The sequence below is a fragment of the Mastigoproctus giganteus genome, chromosome 7 (assembly GCF_048544385.1).
Source record: "Mastigoproctus giganteus isolate SK-2022 chromosome 7, ASM4854438v1, whole genome shotgun sequence".
Taxonomy (NCBI): domain Eukaryota; kingdom Metazoa; phylum Arthropoda; class Arachnida; order Uropygi; family Thelyphonidae; genus Mastigoproctus; species Mastigoproctus giganteus.
In genome coordinates this window covers 92,568,514-92,590,589 of record NC_143581.1, presented here as the reverse complement: position 1 = coordinate 92,590,589, position 22,076 = coordinate 92,568,514, and the positions used below count along the sequence as shown (strand labels likewise).

The window sequence follows — 22,076 nt, the reverse complement described above, 5'->3', positions numbered from 1 at the left end:
CTTCTGTGAGCTCTTCCTCTGACACATTTAAGAGGTCCCACTCTGAGATCACCCCTCTGGAAGAATTCAGTGTGTTGTGTGGTGTTACAACTACTGGCATTCTTCCAAAAATTGTTGTTGAAAGTAATTTCTGGGAGTGTTTGGGATTTTCTGTTTCCACTAGTATGTCTCCAGATCTCAGCCGTCGAACTGACTTGGGAGATCCTACTAGACCCTCTAATGTTTTCTGGATTACAAACGGAGACATACTTCCTAATGTCTGATCTCCTGTCGCATGTATGACAATGAATGTTGGTATTTTTGGTGGGTCCATATCTGTCTTCTGCCTCTTTGATTTGGTGTTTTCTGTTTCACTACTTGGTAGAGCTTTCTCTTGAAGCCCTATAGTACTAGTAGTTAATTTACTACTCATGTTTGCTCTTTTGGCCCTGGGAGTGTTACTTTCCTCTCCCAGGTTACCAGCCCCGCCACGTGGAGGCAAGAGCAGTGCCTCTTAGTGACCAAGCGGCTGTGTAAGTTAGATTAGTAAAAGTGAGAATAAGAGAAAAAATAAGAAAGGTGAGTTTCCTTTCTGTGTCTTCACTTACTGTTTGTAAGATAAAGAGCTGCTTCACGAAAAATAATAGGATTTTAACGAGGAAATTAAAGAAACTTGTTTATTTTTTGATCACTCTATATATCGCTGGGAATCGCTTAGTCACTAATAAATCGCTTGGCACCTGGGGCCTTCCTTCTGGCAAAGACAGCAGCTGCAAAAGCCTGGAGTGCAGCCAAGTGATGTGGAGTCAGAACAAGTTGGTCAACTTGATTTATGCTGAAGGATGGGACTTCATTTCGCAGCTCATTCCTAATGTCTTCATAGCAGGCTCATTCGTGGAAAAGATGTTGCCAATTTTCTTTTGCTCCACAGAACCAGAGGTCAGTGTTTAACAGGCCTAGCTGGTGGAGTTTTTCGTTAAGGGATCCATGCCCAGTAATAAGATACGATGTTTCCAGACTAATTGTAAACCATGAGCTATCCTTCTTCGACATCATAAAGGAGACATCCGGTAGGAAATTTCTGGTTACAGTGCCAACAGTTGAATTGTCCCACCTTGTTTGCCAGACATTTATTAGCTATTTAAAGCATCGAGCTTTTTCCCTTTTATTGTCATCATTCAGAGATAGGTCTATATCCATGATGGAGGTAGGTATTCCTTTTTTGAGCCTGAAGCATAATCCTATAAATATTACATATAGGTCTAAAGGCAGAGTCCCAGCAATAACCTGGATTGCAGCAGTGGACACCGTTCGGCAGATGCGATGTGTTGCTAGCAGCATAGCCCTCTGGATTAAATTGAGTTTTAGCCTCATTTTGACGATTACCACTATGTGAAACCAAGCTCCGGCCGCGAATGAGACTATGGGAAGGAATACCACTTTATAGTAAAGTAGCAGGGTCCTCCTAGACAGGCCCCACTCATTTCTTGAAATTCTAATGATGGAGGCTGTAAACTTCCTGGTTTTTTCACGAAGGTGTTGTAGGTGAGGTAGGAATGAAAGCCTGTGGTCTATGATCGCGCCCAAGACCCTGGCCTGCACGACCAGGGGTAGCTGGATACCATTAATTTTGACCCTGGGGGGGCCTTCTTATGTCAAGTTTGGTTTTGAAAACCATCATCTTTGTTTTGGTGGGATTAATCTGAAGTTTGTTGGTTGCCACCCAGGAGGTGAGACTATCAAGGACTTTCTGCGCTCTCAGTTCAAGGACCGATCTTGCATGACCTGAGATGATGACAGTCAAATCATCGGCAAATGCAATGACTTTAGTATGTTCAAATGATTTGTGTAGCCAGTTTTGAAGCACCATATTCCAGACCAGGGGTCCCAGTACTGATCCCTGTGGACACCCCCGGTAAACAGGCCTATGGATCTGTTGGTATTTAGATTTTACGATGATCGATCGCTCTGAAAAGTAGTTTCGGATTAGCCAATAGAGATTGTGAGGGCATTCTGCCGATCTCAGACGTTCCAGGGCGCTTTCCCACCACACGTTGTCGAAGGCCCCCTCAAAATCAATGAACAAGGCCATTTCGTATTTGTAATTAGACATATCCAGATGCAGGACCAGGTCTGAGAGGACCTCCTCACAGGACCTACCTGGGGTAAATCCATATTGTGCAGGCGAGATCAGATTTCTAGAAAGAAATAGATTTGTAATGCACAGAGCTATTAACCGTTCTAGGATTTTTCCCATGTTGGACAGAAGTGCTATGGGTCTGAAGGATCTCGGCTCTGTAATTGGTTTATTGGGCTTGGCGATGAGACGGAGTAGTGCAGTCTTCCAGATTTGTGAGATTAGAAATATTCCATCGCTGTAGGTAGCCAAAGATTTCTTTCTAAAGGCAAACAGTACAGACTGCTTGAATGGTGGTGATTGAGAAAAATAGTAGCCAACATGGTTCAAGCTCACGTTCTTGTAGTTTCTCTAGCTTGTGAACTCCTTTGACCTTATGCTGCAGTTCTCGAGTATAAACAGAAACTTAACTTTATTTATGTGGTTGGTGGAAACGGCAGTTTCCATTCCATAGAATCTAATCTATCGTTCGAGATAGGCAAATGCGGACTCGAGTGCGCATACAGATTCAGGAAGAATATTCTGCACGTGATATTTATACAGATTTCTACAGCTGTTCGTTTAATAATTGCAAGAAGAAACCCTGTTAGTCTCACAACAAAACAGCCAACCATAAAGGCCATTTTTCTGTTGTCTGCACGCCAAAGATAAGCTCTTGGTTGCTTCTACGTCTGTCAAATACAATAATTAGTAAAAATTCAGATTAAAGTATCAACATTTAGTAATAGAGGCATTCTAGATTATTAATAAATCTCAGTTTTTATTGAGAGCAAAGGGAATCGCAGTCTCTAAAACGGAACAACATTATCTTTAATATTTAGATGAATTCACCCGAAGCTACTTCAGACCATGGAGTTTCACATGAATGGGTTGATCTCGATCGTTTTATATAGAGAATCGTGGCTTCATTTTTACTTGAAGTTAATTAAAAACGTCTTCAGTTCCTCCACTTTTCTTTCTTCGATACAAAGCGGATATTTTTGTGTTTTGGCGATGACTATGATTAATAGTAAACCTTTATGATATCGAAGCCCTTCCATGGCATCTCCTCTCTCCTGATTGTGAAAGTGGTTAATACCTTGCTTAGTGCCACTCATCTTAATTCCCTCGGGAGCCCGGTAATCTTTCACACGTACGCCTTTCAGAGCCCATATTAAGAGATTGCTAAGAAAACATCCCTGCACGAATAGGAGCATTAGAAGAGTGTTTCGGTTAACAAGAAAAACTCAGTCGCAGCTGGAAGGTTTTGTTTCTCCTGTCAGCGCCATTTGTGCGGCTGGAGGATCGTCTACTTCGCAGAGAATAAACTGAACTAGAAGATGTGCGTGTTTCCTGTAGGGATTGCATTGTGTAGTATATTTAAATTACCTGTTAAAATGAAGTGTTTGGTTTCAGTGTTTGAAGATGCATAATGCCTTGTCAAAAGATCGGGAACATCTGATCAGTGAGACACCAAAATCAGCACAAAAGATTTCCTTCTTTTTGATTATAAGGGTTTCCAGAAACTCACTGGAAGGCGCCTAGTTACCAAACTGAACTGAAAATCGCTGATATTATCCATCTGGGTAATGGCATTCACGAGAATAAATATTTTCATTTGTATTTATATTATATTACATTATTCATTTTATATTATTATGTTAAATAATACAATATACAAACATTGTATTTATATTAAACTATATTCTTTGTATGCATTTCATTATGGAGAAATGCTATTTATTCGAAAGTTAGGAGTAGGCAACTTCGTTGTGATTTGATATTCAATATGAGATGTTTTTACAAAGCATGACAAGAAAATAAATTGGGTTCTCTTTTGGGAAAGATTTTTAAATAAAATCCAAAACTTTTTTATCTTACATGAAGTCTAAAAAGTAAAGTAGTCTTTGGTTTGTCACCTTAATCTATGAAATAGGGTTGCATCAGTTGTGAAAATCCTGGATCGGCTTGTTGTGGGAAGGTTTCGGATGCATTGAAACTTAGGCCATATTTCGCGCTGTGTTTAATATGACTGTAAATTGCGTGTTCTGTGGTCGGTTTGCTGGATGAAAAATCCGAGTTTTTAGGGGAAAATCTCCTGAGACCGACTAACTCAGCCACATTGTGAAAAACGCCATTGAAATTCCTCACGTCATCGAAGGAATTGGAACTCAGTTCTTTTCCATCCGGGATGGGGAGGATGGTGATTATATCAACTGTGCTACCCACGAGGCCAATTTCTTGGTCACACTGATAGAAATTGTCACGCAATGTTAACAAATATTTGGGCTGAAATTTTTGAATTTAATGTTAATTGGACTTAGTATTGCAGTTTAGATTTACCGGTTTTTAAATTTAAATTTTACCTAATCATCTTCTTTTTTTCCTCAATGGGAGAGTTGTCAAAAACGTCATCAGTACTTCTGAAACAAACTTAAATCAAATTTATTTGTGAACAGAGAAAAATCAAACGGTTATAAGCATAAGGGGACGCGCCATAACTGCCCCTGTACACAGTAAATGTGTGTAGCTAAGAGAAAACATCATATAAAACGTTTTTTTTTTATTGTTTAAAATTAGTCGGTCTACGTTCATTACAGTATCCCGTCCATTATGTTTTTAAATGGAAATATGAACGCAAAAGAACTTTCTCGTTATGAAAAATGAAGGTAATCACGAAAATTTTCAATTTAGAAATCTTAAAATCTAAACGGTAACACTTAATCCAGTTTAAAGTTCAAAAATTTCATCCCAAATGTGACAGAAAAAAGCACAGACGGTAAATGGCTTCAATCTAAAATTTGAAATACAACTGATTTACGTTGGTTGTAGTCTGAGGTTCCACATAATTCAAATTCAGGACGTCAATGTAGTAGGCCTTTTACTGCCATAGCCATATGAAACACCGCTGGTGAGCTATTGTCGAGTAACCATTTTGATAATGCGCGTTATCCATCTAGAAATAAAATGCAATATCTGGTAAACGAGATAAAATCATATATTCCAGAAGCAACCACGGTGCGAGCTTCAGCAGATGAGATGTTAATGTGAATGAATGTTACGAATCCATACGGAATTGGAGACAGATAAGGCAAGTAACATTTCCTAATCTTGTAGAAATAGAGCTGAGAGTTGGACAGATAGACACTTGGGTAAAACAGGGGCATCAGGTGAAAAGGGATGCTGTATGAGTCATTTTTTACCTTAATCTGCAGAAGCCCAGCAGTCCTTGATTCATTTTGCTATTCTAATACGGATATTCATTATTCAAGGACAAAATGAATATACCTTGTTTTCCCTGTGAATAGCCATGCATTCTTAAACCGTTGAGAGATCCTACTTTATTGCCTATTAAAGTTTCATGATGCCAGTAAGTTTGCAAAAAAAAAAAAAAACTCGCCAACGTTTCATATTTCAGATGGTCCGCATACATTTTGTTTATTATGAAGTCAGATGTGATAAACTCCTGCATTATTCTGGGATGATCTCGGGTGATCCATAAACGTAACTGTAAACTGTCGTCCATTCATATTTCAGAGATATTTCAGTATCCAGTGGCTCTCTTCTGTGTGTGTGTGTGTGTATATATATATAATCCCTTCCATAGAATTTAATATTCAGGGCCGACCCACGATAACGAAATACTTGAAATATTTATTCTCCTTGGAATCGGCTTGCCAAGGTACACGAAGCGTGCGCGAATACAGTTCTGAGATGAATACATGGAAAAGAAATAAAAAGAATCTCTGGGGAAATCACGTGAAAATGTCTTATATGACATTACGCAGATATGAAAATATTCCGCTTAGATTTGGCTTTTCGACCTAGCAAAAATACACACATCCCCATTGGTATAAGTTCGCTGCCGGCCTGAATAAAATCGAAATTGTGCACTTCATACCGATTTCTTAAATAACATGATACATAAGGTCATCGGTGTATTATCTGTAAATTGAATGAATTCTCTGATCGGCTTGCCTGCCTGGATTGGAAACCGAGCCTCCGGGTGGTAAATCTACAACCTCGCCAGAGGCCATCTTATCCCATATGAAAACAGCCAGTAAACGTTCGTTCCATTTCAAAGTGGATTCATCGCAGCCCTTTTCCAGTGAGAAAGAATAGAAATTGAAATCACTGTACTAGCCATGAAGGTGCGAGACCTACTGCGTTGATATCTATTGCGCAATCCGACCACACATTAAAGAAAATGGGTATAACTTTGATATCAGTGGAACACGTTCAGTTATAAATTTAAAAAGAGATGGAGTTTGTTTACGATTATGAAAGACAGAGGAATTTTCAACCAACACTCAAGAAACAGTAATTTTTAAGTCGTAAGAGTGTAGCCACGAAAATGCCTGACCAATTTTTTTTGTTGTCGTTGATGGTGTCATTTTCGATTGCTTATTTCACGATTCTTAAGTAAGGTCGTTTTCTAATCTTTGATATCAATATGAATCGAAATATAAGGATTTGTGCATGTGTTGTTTTAAAACTACAAACACGAAAGCCGTTAGAACCTAAATACTTAGCATCGTGCGTGGGTTGAAGATTGGAAAGGCAAACGAAAAAACTTATTGGCATTAGACTTGAATTTCTGTGTACTGTAATTTTCAAGAAATATATGTTAAAGAAGGGTGTTCCAGAAAGCTGAATTTGGGGGGGGGGATAAATGAAGAAGAAGAAACGTTAGTTCTGTGAGTTTGAAAATGCACAATAATTGGATGTTGACTGGTTGCAGCACGTGCTCGGAGTGGTTTGGGAGAGAAAATTTACAGAATCATATTAAGATGAACAATGCCCAAGGAAGTATCTGTAGAAAAGGCAAGCAGCAAAAACCGAATGCCTATGAGAGAGGGAATGGAAAGACTTTTATAATAGATAATTCTTTAATTAACCTGGTTATCCATTTTAAGGGAGTTTAGAAGCCTCTGAGAGGGCACCAACTCAAATGAGGGAACAATATTCTATGGTAGTACAGATCTGAGATTTGTACAGAGTGAGTAGAAGAAAAGTAACGCCAAGAGCAAAACAGAAAACCCAGTTTTTGGATGAAGAGGGAGGAATATTTGTAACGTACTTATGCCAAGAGAGAGAGATTAGAAGTCAGGGTAATCTCTAGTAGATAGGTGATTTTATCTAGAAATCAGAGTGTCGTTGAAGTTAAACAAAGCAGTTGTAGGCTCTTTTGTTTAACTTCAATGGCAATGCTAGATATAAGGCAGAATTGAGTTTTAGGATTGAAATTAACTAAGTTATTTGGAATTACTTCGTTAATTACCTGGAGATCAGCATTTAAGGAATTGGTGATGGATATTCAAGAAGTTGAAGCTGTTTGTGCAGGAAAAGATTTCTCAAACTGGAAGCTGGAATGCAATGAGCTATAATCAGCAAAAGTGCGGATAGGATTTTCAGTTAATGTAAAAATGTCACTGATGTACAAAAGGAAAAGGGTGGGAGAAAGAACTGAACCTTGAGGAATACCAGCATCATTGGAGAAGTTAGAGAATAGGAGAGCCATCTATCATCACTGACAGAGAGCGATCATTGAATTCCCAGTTACAAAAAACAGTCCGCAATCCATAAGATGAATTCTTGTTAAGAAGTCTTTTATGCTAAACGCTATGAAAATCTTAAAAGTATCAAGGGCAATTGCTTGAGTTTCACCAAACGTTTCCACTAAATTTGTTCATAGATGGTCAACGTAAGCCAAAATATCACCTGTGGATCGACATTGACGGAATTCATATTGATGATCATTGGTTAAATGGAAGGTTTCGAAATAGTTTAGGAGTTCGCGGTTAATGGATTTTTCCATTATTTTGGAAATAGTAGGAGTAAGTGCAATTGGACCATAAACGGACAGGAATGATTTATCACCCTTTTCAGGCATTGGCTGGATGTGAAGAAATACCAAACAGAGGAAAAACATCATTTTTTGGAAAATGTAAAAAGGCGAACGAGGAGTAAGTTCAGGAGCACAGGTTTTGAGAACAAATAGAGAAATACCGTTAGGATTGGAGCTTTCTTGGCATGGAGATTGTTCAAAATTTTTCTGATATCCTTGTGATGGAAGACCAGAGGAAGCATTGAGTGGAGTGCACCAGGAATGGTAGAAGGTGATTTACCAAGATCGCCAATATTGGAATTAGAAGAAAAGTAGGATGCTAATAAGTTGGATTTTCTTTAGCCGAGCAGACAATAGAATCATAAGGTTTTAACAAAGATAGAAACAGAGAGTGGCAAAAGTTGCATGCTTGAATAACGTTTGGACAAGAGGTAAGTTTTTTGCTCTTAGTCTGTTCCAAATCTACTTTAAACTGATTAATAACTGATATACAGTTGCTACGAGCTTTATTGCAAGCAGAAATGAATTTCGAGGTTTGGATGCAACCAACTGCGATATGCAACGTTCTTATCTTCAACAGCTTTAGCATATTTATTAGAACGTTTGGATAAAGGATGAGATTTTAAGGTGGAATAAAGGATTTCACTCCTATAAGAATAATTTCACTGACACGATCTGAGCAAACTTTTTCTTCAGAAAATTAAAACAGTAATCTAAGCAAGGGAATGAAGAATAGAAATATGTTAGATCATCCCATTTCGCAATCTTGTAATGCCAAACAACACGAGACTGGGAACCGCCACGAAAGAAAGGCTCCATTGGAGAAGAGACCATCACTAATTTGAGATCTGAGGTACCTAGAGGACTCCCTCACTTCGAATGCGTACAAAAGGTTATTTGTGAGAAAAAGATCAACAATGTTGGGTGTGTGGTATTCTGGTGGGTAAATGAACAATATGTGCGAGGTAATTAGTAATTGCTTCACCAGCTGTGTCCGTAATGCTGGAAAATGGAAGCCAGCTTAAGTTGTGAATATTAAAATCTCCAAGGCAAATTATCTCACTGTTAGGTAAGTTAGACTGGAGAAAATCAAGTTTCAAAGCCAAAGAGTTCCAAGTGATTAGTGGAGCTGGGAGAACGATAGAGGCAGTAGACGACTGTGAATAATTCAAATAATATTGGCTTACCGTGTCTGTTCATCGTTCTTCTCCTCGCTGATTGATTACACTCAGAGAAGAGAATGACAGTGAGCAGACATGGTGTGAATTGGATGAAGGTACTAAGTACAGCTCATTAAATATTCTTTATTCTAATGAGGATGTGATGGAGCAAGGACTCGTGTTGGAAGATGTAATGGCTGCATTCATCAAATTGCCGCTCAGAACTGTTGAGAATATCAATGTAGGTCACGGTATTGCTAGTTTCATACCCTGCGCTGCGACCATTGTACGGAACCATGAATTGGGACAACACACTCGAGTAGTAAGTATTCTACAGGCATCCTCCCAGCCCACACATGTCCATCAGAATCGAAAAGAGTGCTCCTTCATTGATTGATTGATAGGATTGATTTTCATTAATTCATAGTCCACGTTAGGTAGATGTGCTGTGCGTTTTACCATGCCACTCAATGGTGTACATTTATTTGTTTATCGAAGACCTGTGGCTGCTGCCAGCGTTGTTTTCTATGGTGTGATGTCCAGATCAGTCATCTAAAGGTGTGTCTGCTCCTATTAGTTGGTATCCTATGCTTACCTTCTTGTTTCCGCTGCGTATCATCTCTGATTCCGTTTTTTTCAACACGTGCCCTTTGTCGACTTGGAAATTTTTAATTCCTCAGCACGACATCTAATTGTCATTCCCTTAGTAATCGTTAGCTCTGTCTGAGTGTGCTCATTATTCGACGTACACGTTTAAAACGAATTCTGGATAATCGGCGACAACTTCCCAGGCCAAAAAAATTTCTTTCATTTTCTAATCACATTTTCTGCCATCCAAAGAATGACCCATGACTTTTGGTAGCATAGCATACTTATCAACTTAGCTAGGCGTACTTACCAACGACATCGCAGGAGCTGGCCACCTCCCGACGTCGAAAGTCTTAAAACAGAATATCAGGTTCTCAAAAGACAATACGTCAAAACAATCACTACCTGTAAAATAAAATCTTGGCAGAACTTGGTTACTTCTACTGGCAATCGGGACCCATGGGGCCTTGTTTATCGCCTTACCAGGAACGGAACAAATCCTGTTCCCTTACTGTTTATTGATCGGTACCCGCAAACGGCACCGAAACTCTCACCTGGAAGGACACCATCAACACTATCTTGGACAATCTGCTTCCTTCTGATCGCCCAGAGGATGACTTGACTACTCATCAACAAATAAGACAGCTCAATAACTTCTACACTACTACTTCTGAATCTCAGCCATTTATGCAGCTGGAGGTGGACACAGCTGTCATAAAAATTAACAACTCTGGTTGTCCAGGCCTCGACCTTCATGAGGGCATCTTTATCAAACAATTCCATAAGCTACGTCCAAAGGTTCTTCCGACTCTATTCGACAAATGTCTGAATGAAAGCACTTTCCCTGTTATCTGGAAGACAGCTCTTCTTAAACTAATTCCTAAACCTTCAAACACCCCGAATGGTAAGTCCTTCCGTCCTATTGCTCTGTTATTGCATTTGGCCAAAACTCTTGAAAAAGTTGATTGCTATAAGACTCACTTCTCTTTTCACGAACACCTCTCTTATATCAGACGATCAATATGGTTTCCGAACTGGACAAGGAACTGAAGAAGCAGTTCACGAACATAACATTACACACAAATCTGGCCTTTTACAGTGCTTTCTGTAATCATGACAGTGTACAAAGGCGGAGATGAACTCAAATCTAATTCCTGCTGATTGCAACATGTGTGTATATTTCACCCTAATTTTTCTTATATTCGTAAGCTCCATACGAGCACTGCTGGGTAGATGTTCTAAACGAAGCCTTCCTCAGAGCTTCGTGTTCGCACTAAATGTACCGCGCGCATCTTGCCATTCAGCGGCAAGAATCTAAGAGAACGCTTCCTTCATCAAACTTCCGGACGCCGTAATGCTCACATTTTGTGACAACAAACCGGCACACATTCAGCGACGAGATGCACTCCAAAGGAAGTGCTTAGTTCTGAGGTTCAATTTCACTTTTCAATGAAACGCCAGGTTCTATATTTAGCTCAGCCACCGCTCCAGGTCTCGCACTCTCCGCTGAATATTTTATTCCCAAAGAAAGTGGTTCGTTGTAATCTGGAAGAAAGTGGTTGTTTGTAATCACCAAGTTGGAAGCCAAGAAGTAAAGAAAAATTAGACCGGGCGTTCCGACGCGCTGCGGTCTATTTTTTATTTATTCAATGCGGGGAAACAGAAAAATTAATCATCTTAATAATAGAAGTAAATTTCTGCACACGCGTTGCTGCAGCATTTCAATGCGAAGTTGTTTATAATTTCGCATTGAAATTCTAAAGCAACGCGTGAGCAGTGATATCTAGCTTGTGTCATATCAATCTTAGGATTGCGTAGTTAACTTTCGCGATAGGGCTTAAGTTTGAATAGAAAAGGACATTTCAAATCAAAGCTGAATAAATACAATACCACGCAACTTTCTCTTCAAATGATCTCGATTATGTTTCATTGTTAATATCGGTTTATCGAATGGTAAATACCGATTACACGGCTACTCATTCAGAGAACTTGTCCAGATCATGTTCTAGTCTGTGGACAATTTCGATCGTTTTCCCGAAACATGCTTCTCGGACGAGCCAGTTATCTATACCAGCTTGATGAGGTAGTCTTGGGTCAGCCTGGTTGCGTCAGGTCATGTTTTACTAGTGTTTGTATATTTTGAGATGCAATCTGTTGTTTCCAACGCGTGGCATCTGGGTTTGAGTTCAACACGGATCTAGAAATGGTGTTCTCTTCCCAATTATTCTGCTTAACCACTTAAGGGAGCCAATACTCTTAACCAAGGAAGTTCTTAAGTGTGTTTGGTAGATGAGGACCAGTTGAAGAATGCTCATAATAGTATGGAATAAAGGCAGCGTTGTACATTTCGGCTAATCATCTGAGGGTCATGTATTCCTGCGAGCTGTTCAGGTACCATCCATTTGCTTCATAACTCTTCATCCTGGTGATGTTGAGATGCTGATGCAATATGAGTCCCTCATCCCACGTTAGACCTAAGTCCTTATACGTGATGACCATAACATTTATGTTCTTTCGATATTAGGCTGTGTACTGCTGCATGTAACCAAGGATATCATAATCAAATGGAGACAGCATGACGCCATGAAACTTTTGGCACATTCTTGTAATTCATCTCAATTAAAAAATATATATACATACATAGTTTTTATAGGTGCAAGCTTCCCTTGAAACAAACGTTATATATCCGTATTTGTCTTTTCTTTGCTTACACTGAGAAAAATGTCGCCCTGTACAGATATGGATGCATATGGACACATTTTCTGAGAGACACAAAATGAGAATCTTCCTTAATTGAGTTTTAGGGTAAGTTATATTCCCTTTTTATTCTGAGAGATTGACACACCAATCGGTATGCATGCCCAACAGGGTTTTTCCTAGTTTGAAGATACGTTCCTCGTGTAAGTTTGAAAATCTAAGTTCATTCTTAATGAAGATTGTTAATTTGCAATTGCTCTAGTCATATAAACGAGCCACCGGTGATGAGATAAGTCTTTGGAGTTCTCCCAAATATTGGAGGCCCCTAAATGTGCACCTACTCGTAAATGCCACTGCGCAAAATCTGGAGACATTGATGTTCCATAGCTGTTATTGGTGATGGTCTTGATAACTCCTCTTGATGGAACTGATTGAGCCAGCAAAACTATTTCAAGTTAATCAGGTACTTCCTCAACGCAAATTCCCTCACTCGAAAGTTTAAAATTCCAGGAGACTCCAAAAGTAAAGTATGTTAGGATAAGAATTAATGAACGAACAAAAGGGCATTTTCACATGAAAGATCTTTCAAATTGTGAGGCTGCCAACGATGAATGAGTAACATTTCTTAGTCGTAATATGGTGACACCAGTCAAACGGACGTTGGAAATTTATCTCACAAGATGAGGAATGCCAAAAGGTGTGAAAAAATCATAAATAAATAATGCATATTAACTCTGAAAATTTTAATAACAAACTGGTTGGCAGAGGCTTATTGAACACTATGAAAATGTGTTAGAGTGAAGTCGAATTCTTCCAACATTTTGCAATGAATTTTATATTAAACCGGATGACGCTGACAGCCTCGTTGTAGAATTCCATGAAATTTAAACAGTTTTATGAATACGGGAGAGATTTACATAAATATTTGATATATAAATTCATTTATGCATATACGAAGCGAGAATGTAACAGAAAAAGTCTACACTCGTGAAGGTAAAGGCTATTTAACTGCTTGTTTGCAACTTATCAGTTTTATTTTACTTCCTTACAGAGTGGAAAAAGGCAAAACAAATTTTCTAAAACGATGTTCATAGCGCGAGCAAATGTAATGAAAAGGATTTCTCATTTTGAGTTTTTCTGTTCGATAAAAATGAATTTGTAAAACAACCAACTATTTAATCACTGCATTAGGAATAACTTGGTCCACCTCACGATGCCTGGAGTGTGTCAGATAGTAAACTCCATGCTTGCACGAACACCCCCCAGCATAACCCCCTTTATTGATGGCCAGTGTTAGTAGTGGAGCCAGTTGCTATTTTTCCACGTGCCCTAATTCGCCAAGAAGCGCAGTGAACACACATTCCACATAAATCTCAGGGTATATTTTTGGGAGTTGGTTTCTTTCTTTGGCATCTTTTCGCATGCAAAGAAATGTCATGAAGAATATCGGCAGACAGGGATGTGGGCTACCTCTAACGTTTATCGTCCATTTGTAGTAAATCAAGTTAGACGCTGTTTCTTATCAAGAAAACTGACTCAACAACCGTACACCGACTTTTTACCGTTGATGGAAACATGGTGTCTTTTCTTAGTGTACTGTTCTCTCTGCTGCGTTGTGCCTTATCCACGGATTGCATTCTCTCTCACACACACGCGCTGAATTTCCAGCTACGTAGTAAGAGACAGCACTATCAGTTTTGATTACCGACTTCGGCATACACGCTCTTCAGAAGAGACGAGCGAAAGGTTAAAAGACAGTTGAACTCAAACTCAGAATAATACACGATGGGTTATTGCGCAATAAAATCACCAGAGAGGGCTGTACATTGAGTGGATGCGGTCAGACAGAATTAGAGAAGAGTAATGCCAGTTTCAAACCTTTCAGTGCTTCTGCAACCTTACCCGATTAGTGTCAGTGTGTGATTTCACTGGAATTATTTAACACCCAAATAATGAAAGGATCTTGGCAGATTTACGCCGATCGTCCTCTGAAATGAAACGCAACTTCAAGTAATGATTGAGCGAATTTAGCACCAAACATCAGTATTCATCCACTAGTTGATAATGCAGTTTTAATTATTCATAATATTATGAATAAGTACGTCGCAAAATTCAACATTTGCATATTAGACTCAAGCAAAGTAGACGGTTAATGTGATCCTTTAGCTGTGTTCTTAGTAATGACCATTATCATTCGCATCTACCATTTTGCTAAGCTGGGTACGATACTCTGTCAGTCAACTGCTTGCCCACAACGGCAAACCACCGAATTGCAGCAATTGGCTGCAAAAGAAGTTAGGTAATTTTTCAATTTAAGGTTAATTTATTTAATTCGGGCTAATATTATAAAATCAATTCAAAAGTTTGAAACTGTTCGCTTAACAGTGCTTTCAACATCTCTGCATTTCGTATTGCAAAATGCAGCATAATTCAGTATCCATTTGGGATCATTTAACAATCGGCATCCATACGTCAGGTGTTGTCTTTTTAGGTAGTGTGGATGGTTGGCTTGGCATTTCCTCGTTGCATCTGTACGTTTAAAAACTTGATGCTCCACTAATAAGGTATATAAAATCATTTAAGATGAGGCCAACGCAGCATAGAAAACGGTTTTCCTTATGTTGATCTCGCAGCACAGTACTCGTTATTGCAGAAAAGAAAAATTTCATACAACTACATAAGAGCTTCACCGATAACCTTAGGACCAAACCACTGCCCCATTTGGGAATGGTAGTTTTTAGAATGGCCTTGGAAAATGATGTATTAATGACATTTGTGAAGGAGTGGAGCTTTGCTTATCTATACCGTTATGGTATTCCAAGATGTAATGTACAGGCAGATCCATGGCACAGCCACGGGTTCCCTCATCAGTGCCATAGTGGCCAATTTAGCTATGGAGGAGTTAGAAGTCAGGATTTTTGGGGATTTGGAATTTCCCATGCGCAGATGGAGGAGATATGTTGATGACACATTCTCCATTATACAAAGGGGGAGGGAAGATCAGGTACTTAATGTACTTAATAGTTTCTCCCCTTTTATCAAATTTACTTCGGAGGTGGAAGCGGAGGGAACCTTGCCATTCCTTGACGTGTTGGTAATTAGAGAAGGTGGCAGGCTTAAGTCCAAGGTATTTAGAAAGCCGATGTACCGGGGTCAATATACCCATTATACCTTGGCACAGGCCAGCCAACATAAAAACAGTGTGGTCAAGTCTCTAATAGACAGGGTGGGGTCCCACTGCAGCACCTCCGAGGATAGAGATAATGAAATTGTTCGGGTCACAGCAGACCTCAAGAAGTGCAGCTACCCCCAGAGGGTGTTGGACAGAGCCATTAGAGGAGTAGAGTCCACCCGTAATGAGCAGTTCGCTCCTGTGAGCACCGCATATATTCCCTACTATCCGGGCCTGTCAGACCACATTGCACGTATAATTCGGGGGGTGTCAGATACGCTGTGTGCAACTCTCAGGTCGGAGGTTGCACACAGCGATATCGCCAGTAAGAGACTCCATATCCAAAGAAGCCAGCAGTGGGGTGGTGTACGAAATCAAATGCCCGGATTGCGGGGTGTGTTATGCGGGTGAGACGGGGCGGCGATTGAAAGACCGGCTGGGGGAGCATGCAAACGCAATAAAGTACGCAAATTATGGGAAGTCTGCTGTGGCTGAACGTTTCTGGGAGAAACAACATCAAATTTCTCCGGAGGATGCTGTCATCACAGATCATACACAGGGGTTCTGGGACTGTAAATGGCTTGAGAGTTTACGTATTGGGGCAGGTAGCAATACTATTAATAGGGATAGGGGTGTACGTCTACACCCCCTCCTGGAAACCATCGTTCTTGGACGTGATAAACGGTTTCAGCTAGCGCGCTCCAGGTTCCGGTGCGCAAATATAAAATTCCAACCGTGGAACCATGTGCCGTGGATCTGCTATTTGAGAATGAGCGGCACAGTAGACATATGCTGCTGCGGAAGGAGACTGCTGCCTCCGAAAGCTACAGCAAATTTTATCGCTTTTAATTTCTAGGTTTTTAGTAAATTTTATCAGTGTTATTTATATATTTTTATTTTTATTGTAAATATATATTTTATACTTATTTTATTGTAAATAAAGTGTTTTTAGTTACAGTATTGAATTTATTTATCTTCTGGCTGGTGTGAAGCTTAATCACCAACATGGTTTGTCCCACCTTGTAGGCCTATTTAGAGATGGCGAATGGTCAGTTGTACTTGATATTTACATTTATTTACACACACAATTCTATATACATTCTCAAGATTTATATACATCCATTTATATATACATGATACAAGATTTATATACATTCTCACATATATATCCATCGCGACATGTATACAGATAAAGTGTATTTGTAAGTTATTAGCGGCTTCCAGGGTTCCCCCTATATCCGCCGTTTGTTAGGCTTTTTGCCAAGTTGCCGGCTCAGAAAAGAACTTAAAAGAGCATCAAAATTTCACGTATATATTTAACACAAAAAAAAAAAAAAAAAAAAAAAATTTTTCTTCAAATTTTTTTAAGTTTTTGAATTTTGAGAAAAAAAAAAAAAAAAAAAAAAAAATGCATCTGATAGATGAAATATGTAATTAGGTGTGCATTAGTGTTGTGTTTGCGTTGTATGTTAGCCGGCACCTGGCATTTAGCAGTAGGGGGCTGTGGCAGGTTTGTGTCACAGCCCCTCACTCCCATCCCTAGCCACATGGAGGCAGCCAGGATCTACTTTATCTTAAGAGGACACGGACTGATCCAGTCCTGTGGTTAAGTTTTTGGACGTCTGATGTCCCATCAAGTTAATCCTGTGTGGCCGGGTAATGCATCAGGGAAGGTCCCCTCAGAATTACCAGGGCACACTTTTTGGTTTTATTTCCCCTTAGATATGAAATAAAATAAAATAAAATAAAATAAATAAAACAATTAAAATAAAATAAAGTAAAATAAAATAAATAAAACAATTAAAATAAAGTAAAGTAAAATAAAATAAGATAATTAAAATAAATAAAATAAAGTAAAATATATTAAAATAAAATAAATAAAATAAAGTAAAATATATTAAAATAAAATAAATAAAATAAAATAAATTAAACTATAATAATATAAGGACTATCATTTACTTTTCGATATCCCTATACCCCATCTCTCACAGGGCTCAGTCCTGGCCAAGAGTGGGAGGGATGTACTATTCCATCTCTTGCAGGGCTCAATCCTGACCAAGAGTGGGAATGATGTGATCAGTTCATATTGGTACGCAATCTGGCATGGTAGTGTTCATTTCTTCTTGTCTTTCTTTTTCCCCTCTCTTCCACTTTCCTTCTTCTTCTTTCTTCCCTTCTTCCCTCTCTTTTCTTTCCTCCTGGATATGTCCTTGTGTGTACCTTTTCCTATGCAGTCTTAAGCATGGGCACTGGGTATGTTGTTCAGTGTTATGCCCCTTGGTATTAGTCTTTTCTTTCCCTTTTCCTCTTGTTCTTCTTCTTTCCCTTTCCCTCCTTTCCCCTTCTTCCTTCTCTTTTCTCCTTCTCTTCCCCTTCCCTTCTTCTTTGTTGTTGTTCATGTCTCAATCTTTGCTTGCTGTCCATGTCATCCTATTGTGACCTGGGAATTTCACCCCATTACCTCTGCTCACTTGATGTGCCTTTGGCTTTGGCAATGTTAGGGTTAACTGGCCTTATTGTGCCTGGTACTGTTGATGTGAGGTACAAAGTTTTTGGCCCTTGGTGTAATTTGTGATGTCAGTGTTGCAGTCAACCTGCTTTGTTCTCATTGGCACTTAACTGCTTGCAGGGTGAGATGTCTGAGGCATGGGCACTGGGAATGTGATTCAGTGACCTGCCCCTTGATTTTATTCTGTCTCTCTTGTTCCCCTTTTCCTTCTACTCTCTTTCCTTCCCTTTCCTCCCTTCTTGTTGTCTTCTATGCCTCAATCATTCCTTCTTGTTCTTGCAGTGCTACTGTGATCTGGGACAAATATTCACTACTTCCTATACCTACCAGATGAGCCTTGGGCCCAGGCACTGGCAGGGTTAACTGGTCTTAGTGAGCTTGGCACTAATAGTTTGTGGTTCATACTGTGATCTAGGACACTTATTCACTACTACCATGATCTAGGACAATTATTCACTGCTACCTATACCTACCAGATGTGCCCTAGGCCCAGGCACTGACAGGGTTAACTGGTCTGAGTGAGCCTGGTACTGATAATTTGTGGTACATATAAGGTTTATGACCGTTGTTGAGGTTCCCTAGGAAGGTACTATTGTAGTCAACATGTATTTTCTTAATGGTGCTAAACTACTTGTGTGGTAAGTGCACAGTGTTGTCTGAAACATGGGCACTGAGGATGTAGTTCAGTACCATGCCCTTGAATTTATTTTTGTTGATTTCCATGTTGCAATCAATACTTCTTGTTATTGTCATATTTCTGTGGCATAGGGTATACTCTCCATTTCCCTTACTCACTTGTTGCGTCTTAGACTTTTGCCATGTTGGGGTTGACTGGTCTTTTGTTCCTGGTACTGTTTATTATGGTACATGTACAGTTTATGTCCATTGTTATGACTATCTGAAATGACAGTGCTGCAGTCAGCATGTATTCCTTTTTATTGTGGTATTTTTAGCATGGGTACTGAGAATATATATCAGTCCCTTTCCGTAGGTTAGTCTCCATCCATGCTGTGTCCTCTCTCCCAATTTTAAGTATGGGCTTGTGTGTTGCCTCTTGCTTTACTCCGGCATACCGAGGAGGGTTCTTCTTCTTTTGAATGCACTTGTTGCAAAGTTTACTAATGCTTGAAAGTTATCTGGTGATTCCAGCACTTTGGGGAAATCCTCAGTGTGATACACTTCTGTTACAAGCTGGAATGGTTGTCTCAGGTCTGTGTAGTTTATGCATTCGAGCATTATATGTTGTACGGTTTCCAGTGACCCGCATCTGCAGTTGGGGGAATCAGCCAGCCCCAGAGCATGCAGTCTTGCATTTATGCTTCCATGACCCGACAGGAGGAAGGTAGTATATAAATCTGGGCTCAACCAGGGTTTATTGTTTTTATTTATTTCCTGTGCCAGGGGGATGAACTGGTATGTTGTTCTCCCTTTGGTGTCTTCTCTCCATTCTCTTTGCCAGTCTGTAATGAACATTTCTCTTAATCTTCTTTTTTCTTCCTTATCTGTCTCATTTGGATCTGTTGTATATTCTCCTAGGGAATGTGGGGTTCCTTGTCTTCTATAGTATTTTAGATATACCTGTATAATTTCATATGTTATTGGTACTTTACCACATATTATCTGGAGTGCTGATGTAGAGATGGTTCTACATGCTCTGGAGGAGGCCAGCAGGAAAATTCTCTGTGCCTGCATTAAGTATTTTTTTACTAGGCAGTGTTTAATGCTGGGTGCCCAAGCACCTGCTCCGTAGCATATAATGGGTAGGAATAGACATTTGTAATACATTGCCAGTGTAGATGATTTTATATTCCACTTTTTCCGGGCAATTCTCAATAATTTTCCTGTTAATTGTTGGGTTTTATTTCTTAGATATTTTGCGTGCTCTACAAAGTTTAGTTTCTCATCTAGTATGACTCCTAAATACTTGTAAGTGGATTCCCTACCTATACTCTGTTCATTGATTTTTATTAATGGGGGCCTGTTTCTGTTGAGTTTTCCCTTAAAAAGGACTTGTTTTGTTTTTTCTGCAGACAATTCTAGTTTGTTTGTTGCACACCAGGAGATTAGATCATTTAAGGCCTCTCTTGCTCTGGTTTCCAGCTCAAGCCGTGAGTTACCCTGTAGGAGCAGAACCAGGTCGTCTGCATACCCTATTTTAGTTATTTGGGGGAAATCTTTTGCGAGCCACTCATCAAGGACCATGTTCCAGCACACTGGGCCAAGAACAGATCCCTGTGGTCAGCCGCGGGTCACCGGTCTTGTTACGGAGCATGCTCCACTTGAGACCACAAGGTGCCTGTTTGAGAAGTAGTCTGTAATTAGACGATAGATCGGAATTGAGACCTCTGCCTCTCGAAACCTTGCCAGCACACTTTGCCACCATAAGGTGTCAAAGGCACCTTTAAAGTCTACAAAGAGACCTAGGACATATTTAAATTCCGATGAAGTGATAGTATTAAGAACTTGTTTGATAGCTCCCACAGCTGACTTGCCAGGGGTGAAGCCGAATTGGCAGTGTGAGGAAAGATTTTTTTTGGTATAGTATTGTAGGAATCTGCCTACTATTAGTTTTTCTAGGACTTTGCCTATGACAGGAAGTAGGGCAATGGGGCGGTAGGAGGAAGCTAAGTTGGGGGGCTTATCAGGGTGTTTAATGAGGACTTTAAGGTTTGTTGTTTTCCAGGGGGCAGGAAAGGTGCCCTCATGTAGACATGTGTTGAAGAGGATTTCCAGTACTGAGTTGTACTTGATATGATGTACATTGGGGAGCGTTGTCATTAGTTAATAGATACAGGTGAATGAGCCCAATCCTTAGCCTTCCTAAAATTATTTCATCTCGCCTGTTTTTTCGGAAGCTGGAGAGCCACAGCTTTGGTTCCGGTTTTATTTGGTAGAGTTTGTTTCCTGGATAACCTTTCCAGATTAATGACCAGCTATTATAACATGCTTTACTGTTGTAAAATGACTCCCATTCTGTATTATACAGACATTTCCAACTAGGGTGGGAGGGAAGACTTCGAATTTTTGCGGCATACATCAAAAGTAATGTTTTCCTCCGAAGGTGTAAAGGTTGTTCATGAGCTTCGATATAAAGGCTCTGAACTGGGGAGGTTCTGAAAGCCCCTAGAGAAACTCTCAGCGCACTGTGCTGGATCGTATTCAATCGCTCTAAAGTAGTTCTTCTCGCAGAGTCATACACTGGAGAGCCATGGTCTAAGCGGGATCTGATGAGAGCTCGATAAAGATGGATCAGGGTATGTCGATAAGCACCCCATGACATAGACGACACACACCGGAGAATATTCAACTTTTTCAAACAGATAGTTCTAAGATAAGCCACATGTGCTTGAAAGTTTATTTTCTTATCCAGTACGAGGCCAAGAACACGGACAGTGTGAACAAGAGGAATTGAAATATTATTGATCTTTAGATCGGGATGTGGTAAGCGTAATTTGCAAAAATGAGTAGTGGTGGATTTCTGCTCAGCTATGCGGTATCCATTACATAAGGTCCATGATTCTATTCTGGCAAGAGCAATTTGTAACTGTCTTTCAACAGTATTCATACTTTGTGACTGGCAGGATATGGTGAGGCCATCTGCACACATGTATATTTGGATGGTTTTTGGAAGTTCTTCCAATATGTTGTTGACCCGAATCGCAAATAGGTTAGCACTCAGTAGGGAACCCTGTGGAACAACCTCTTCTTGAATGTGAGTTGCTGATAGCACGTTTTGATATCGGACTTGAAAGGTGCGTAACCTTAAAAAGTTCTGGATGAATTGTGGAAGGTAGCCTCTCAGCCCCAACTGATGTATATCTTTAATAATACCGTGACGCCAAGTGGTATCAAATGCTTTCTGAATGTCTAGCTTCACCATCACTAAATGTTGTCTCATGACAAAAGCGTTACGTATGTTAGATTCAATTTTGAGTAGTAAATCTAGGGTAGATCTGTTTTTACGGAAGCCATATTGGTGATCGGAAAGAACGTTTTGGGAGTCTAGA

The 22,076-nt window shown here is 39.7% G+C and overlaps 1 protein-coding gene across 1 annotated transcript in view; it reads right to left on the bottom strand.

Moving 5' to 3' along the window:
* Positions 1 to 22,076, bottom strand: part of LOC150083078 (uncharacterized) — a 305,874-nt gene that overhangs the window by 237,072 nt on the left and 46,726 nt on the right. The window lies entirely within an intron of this gene.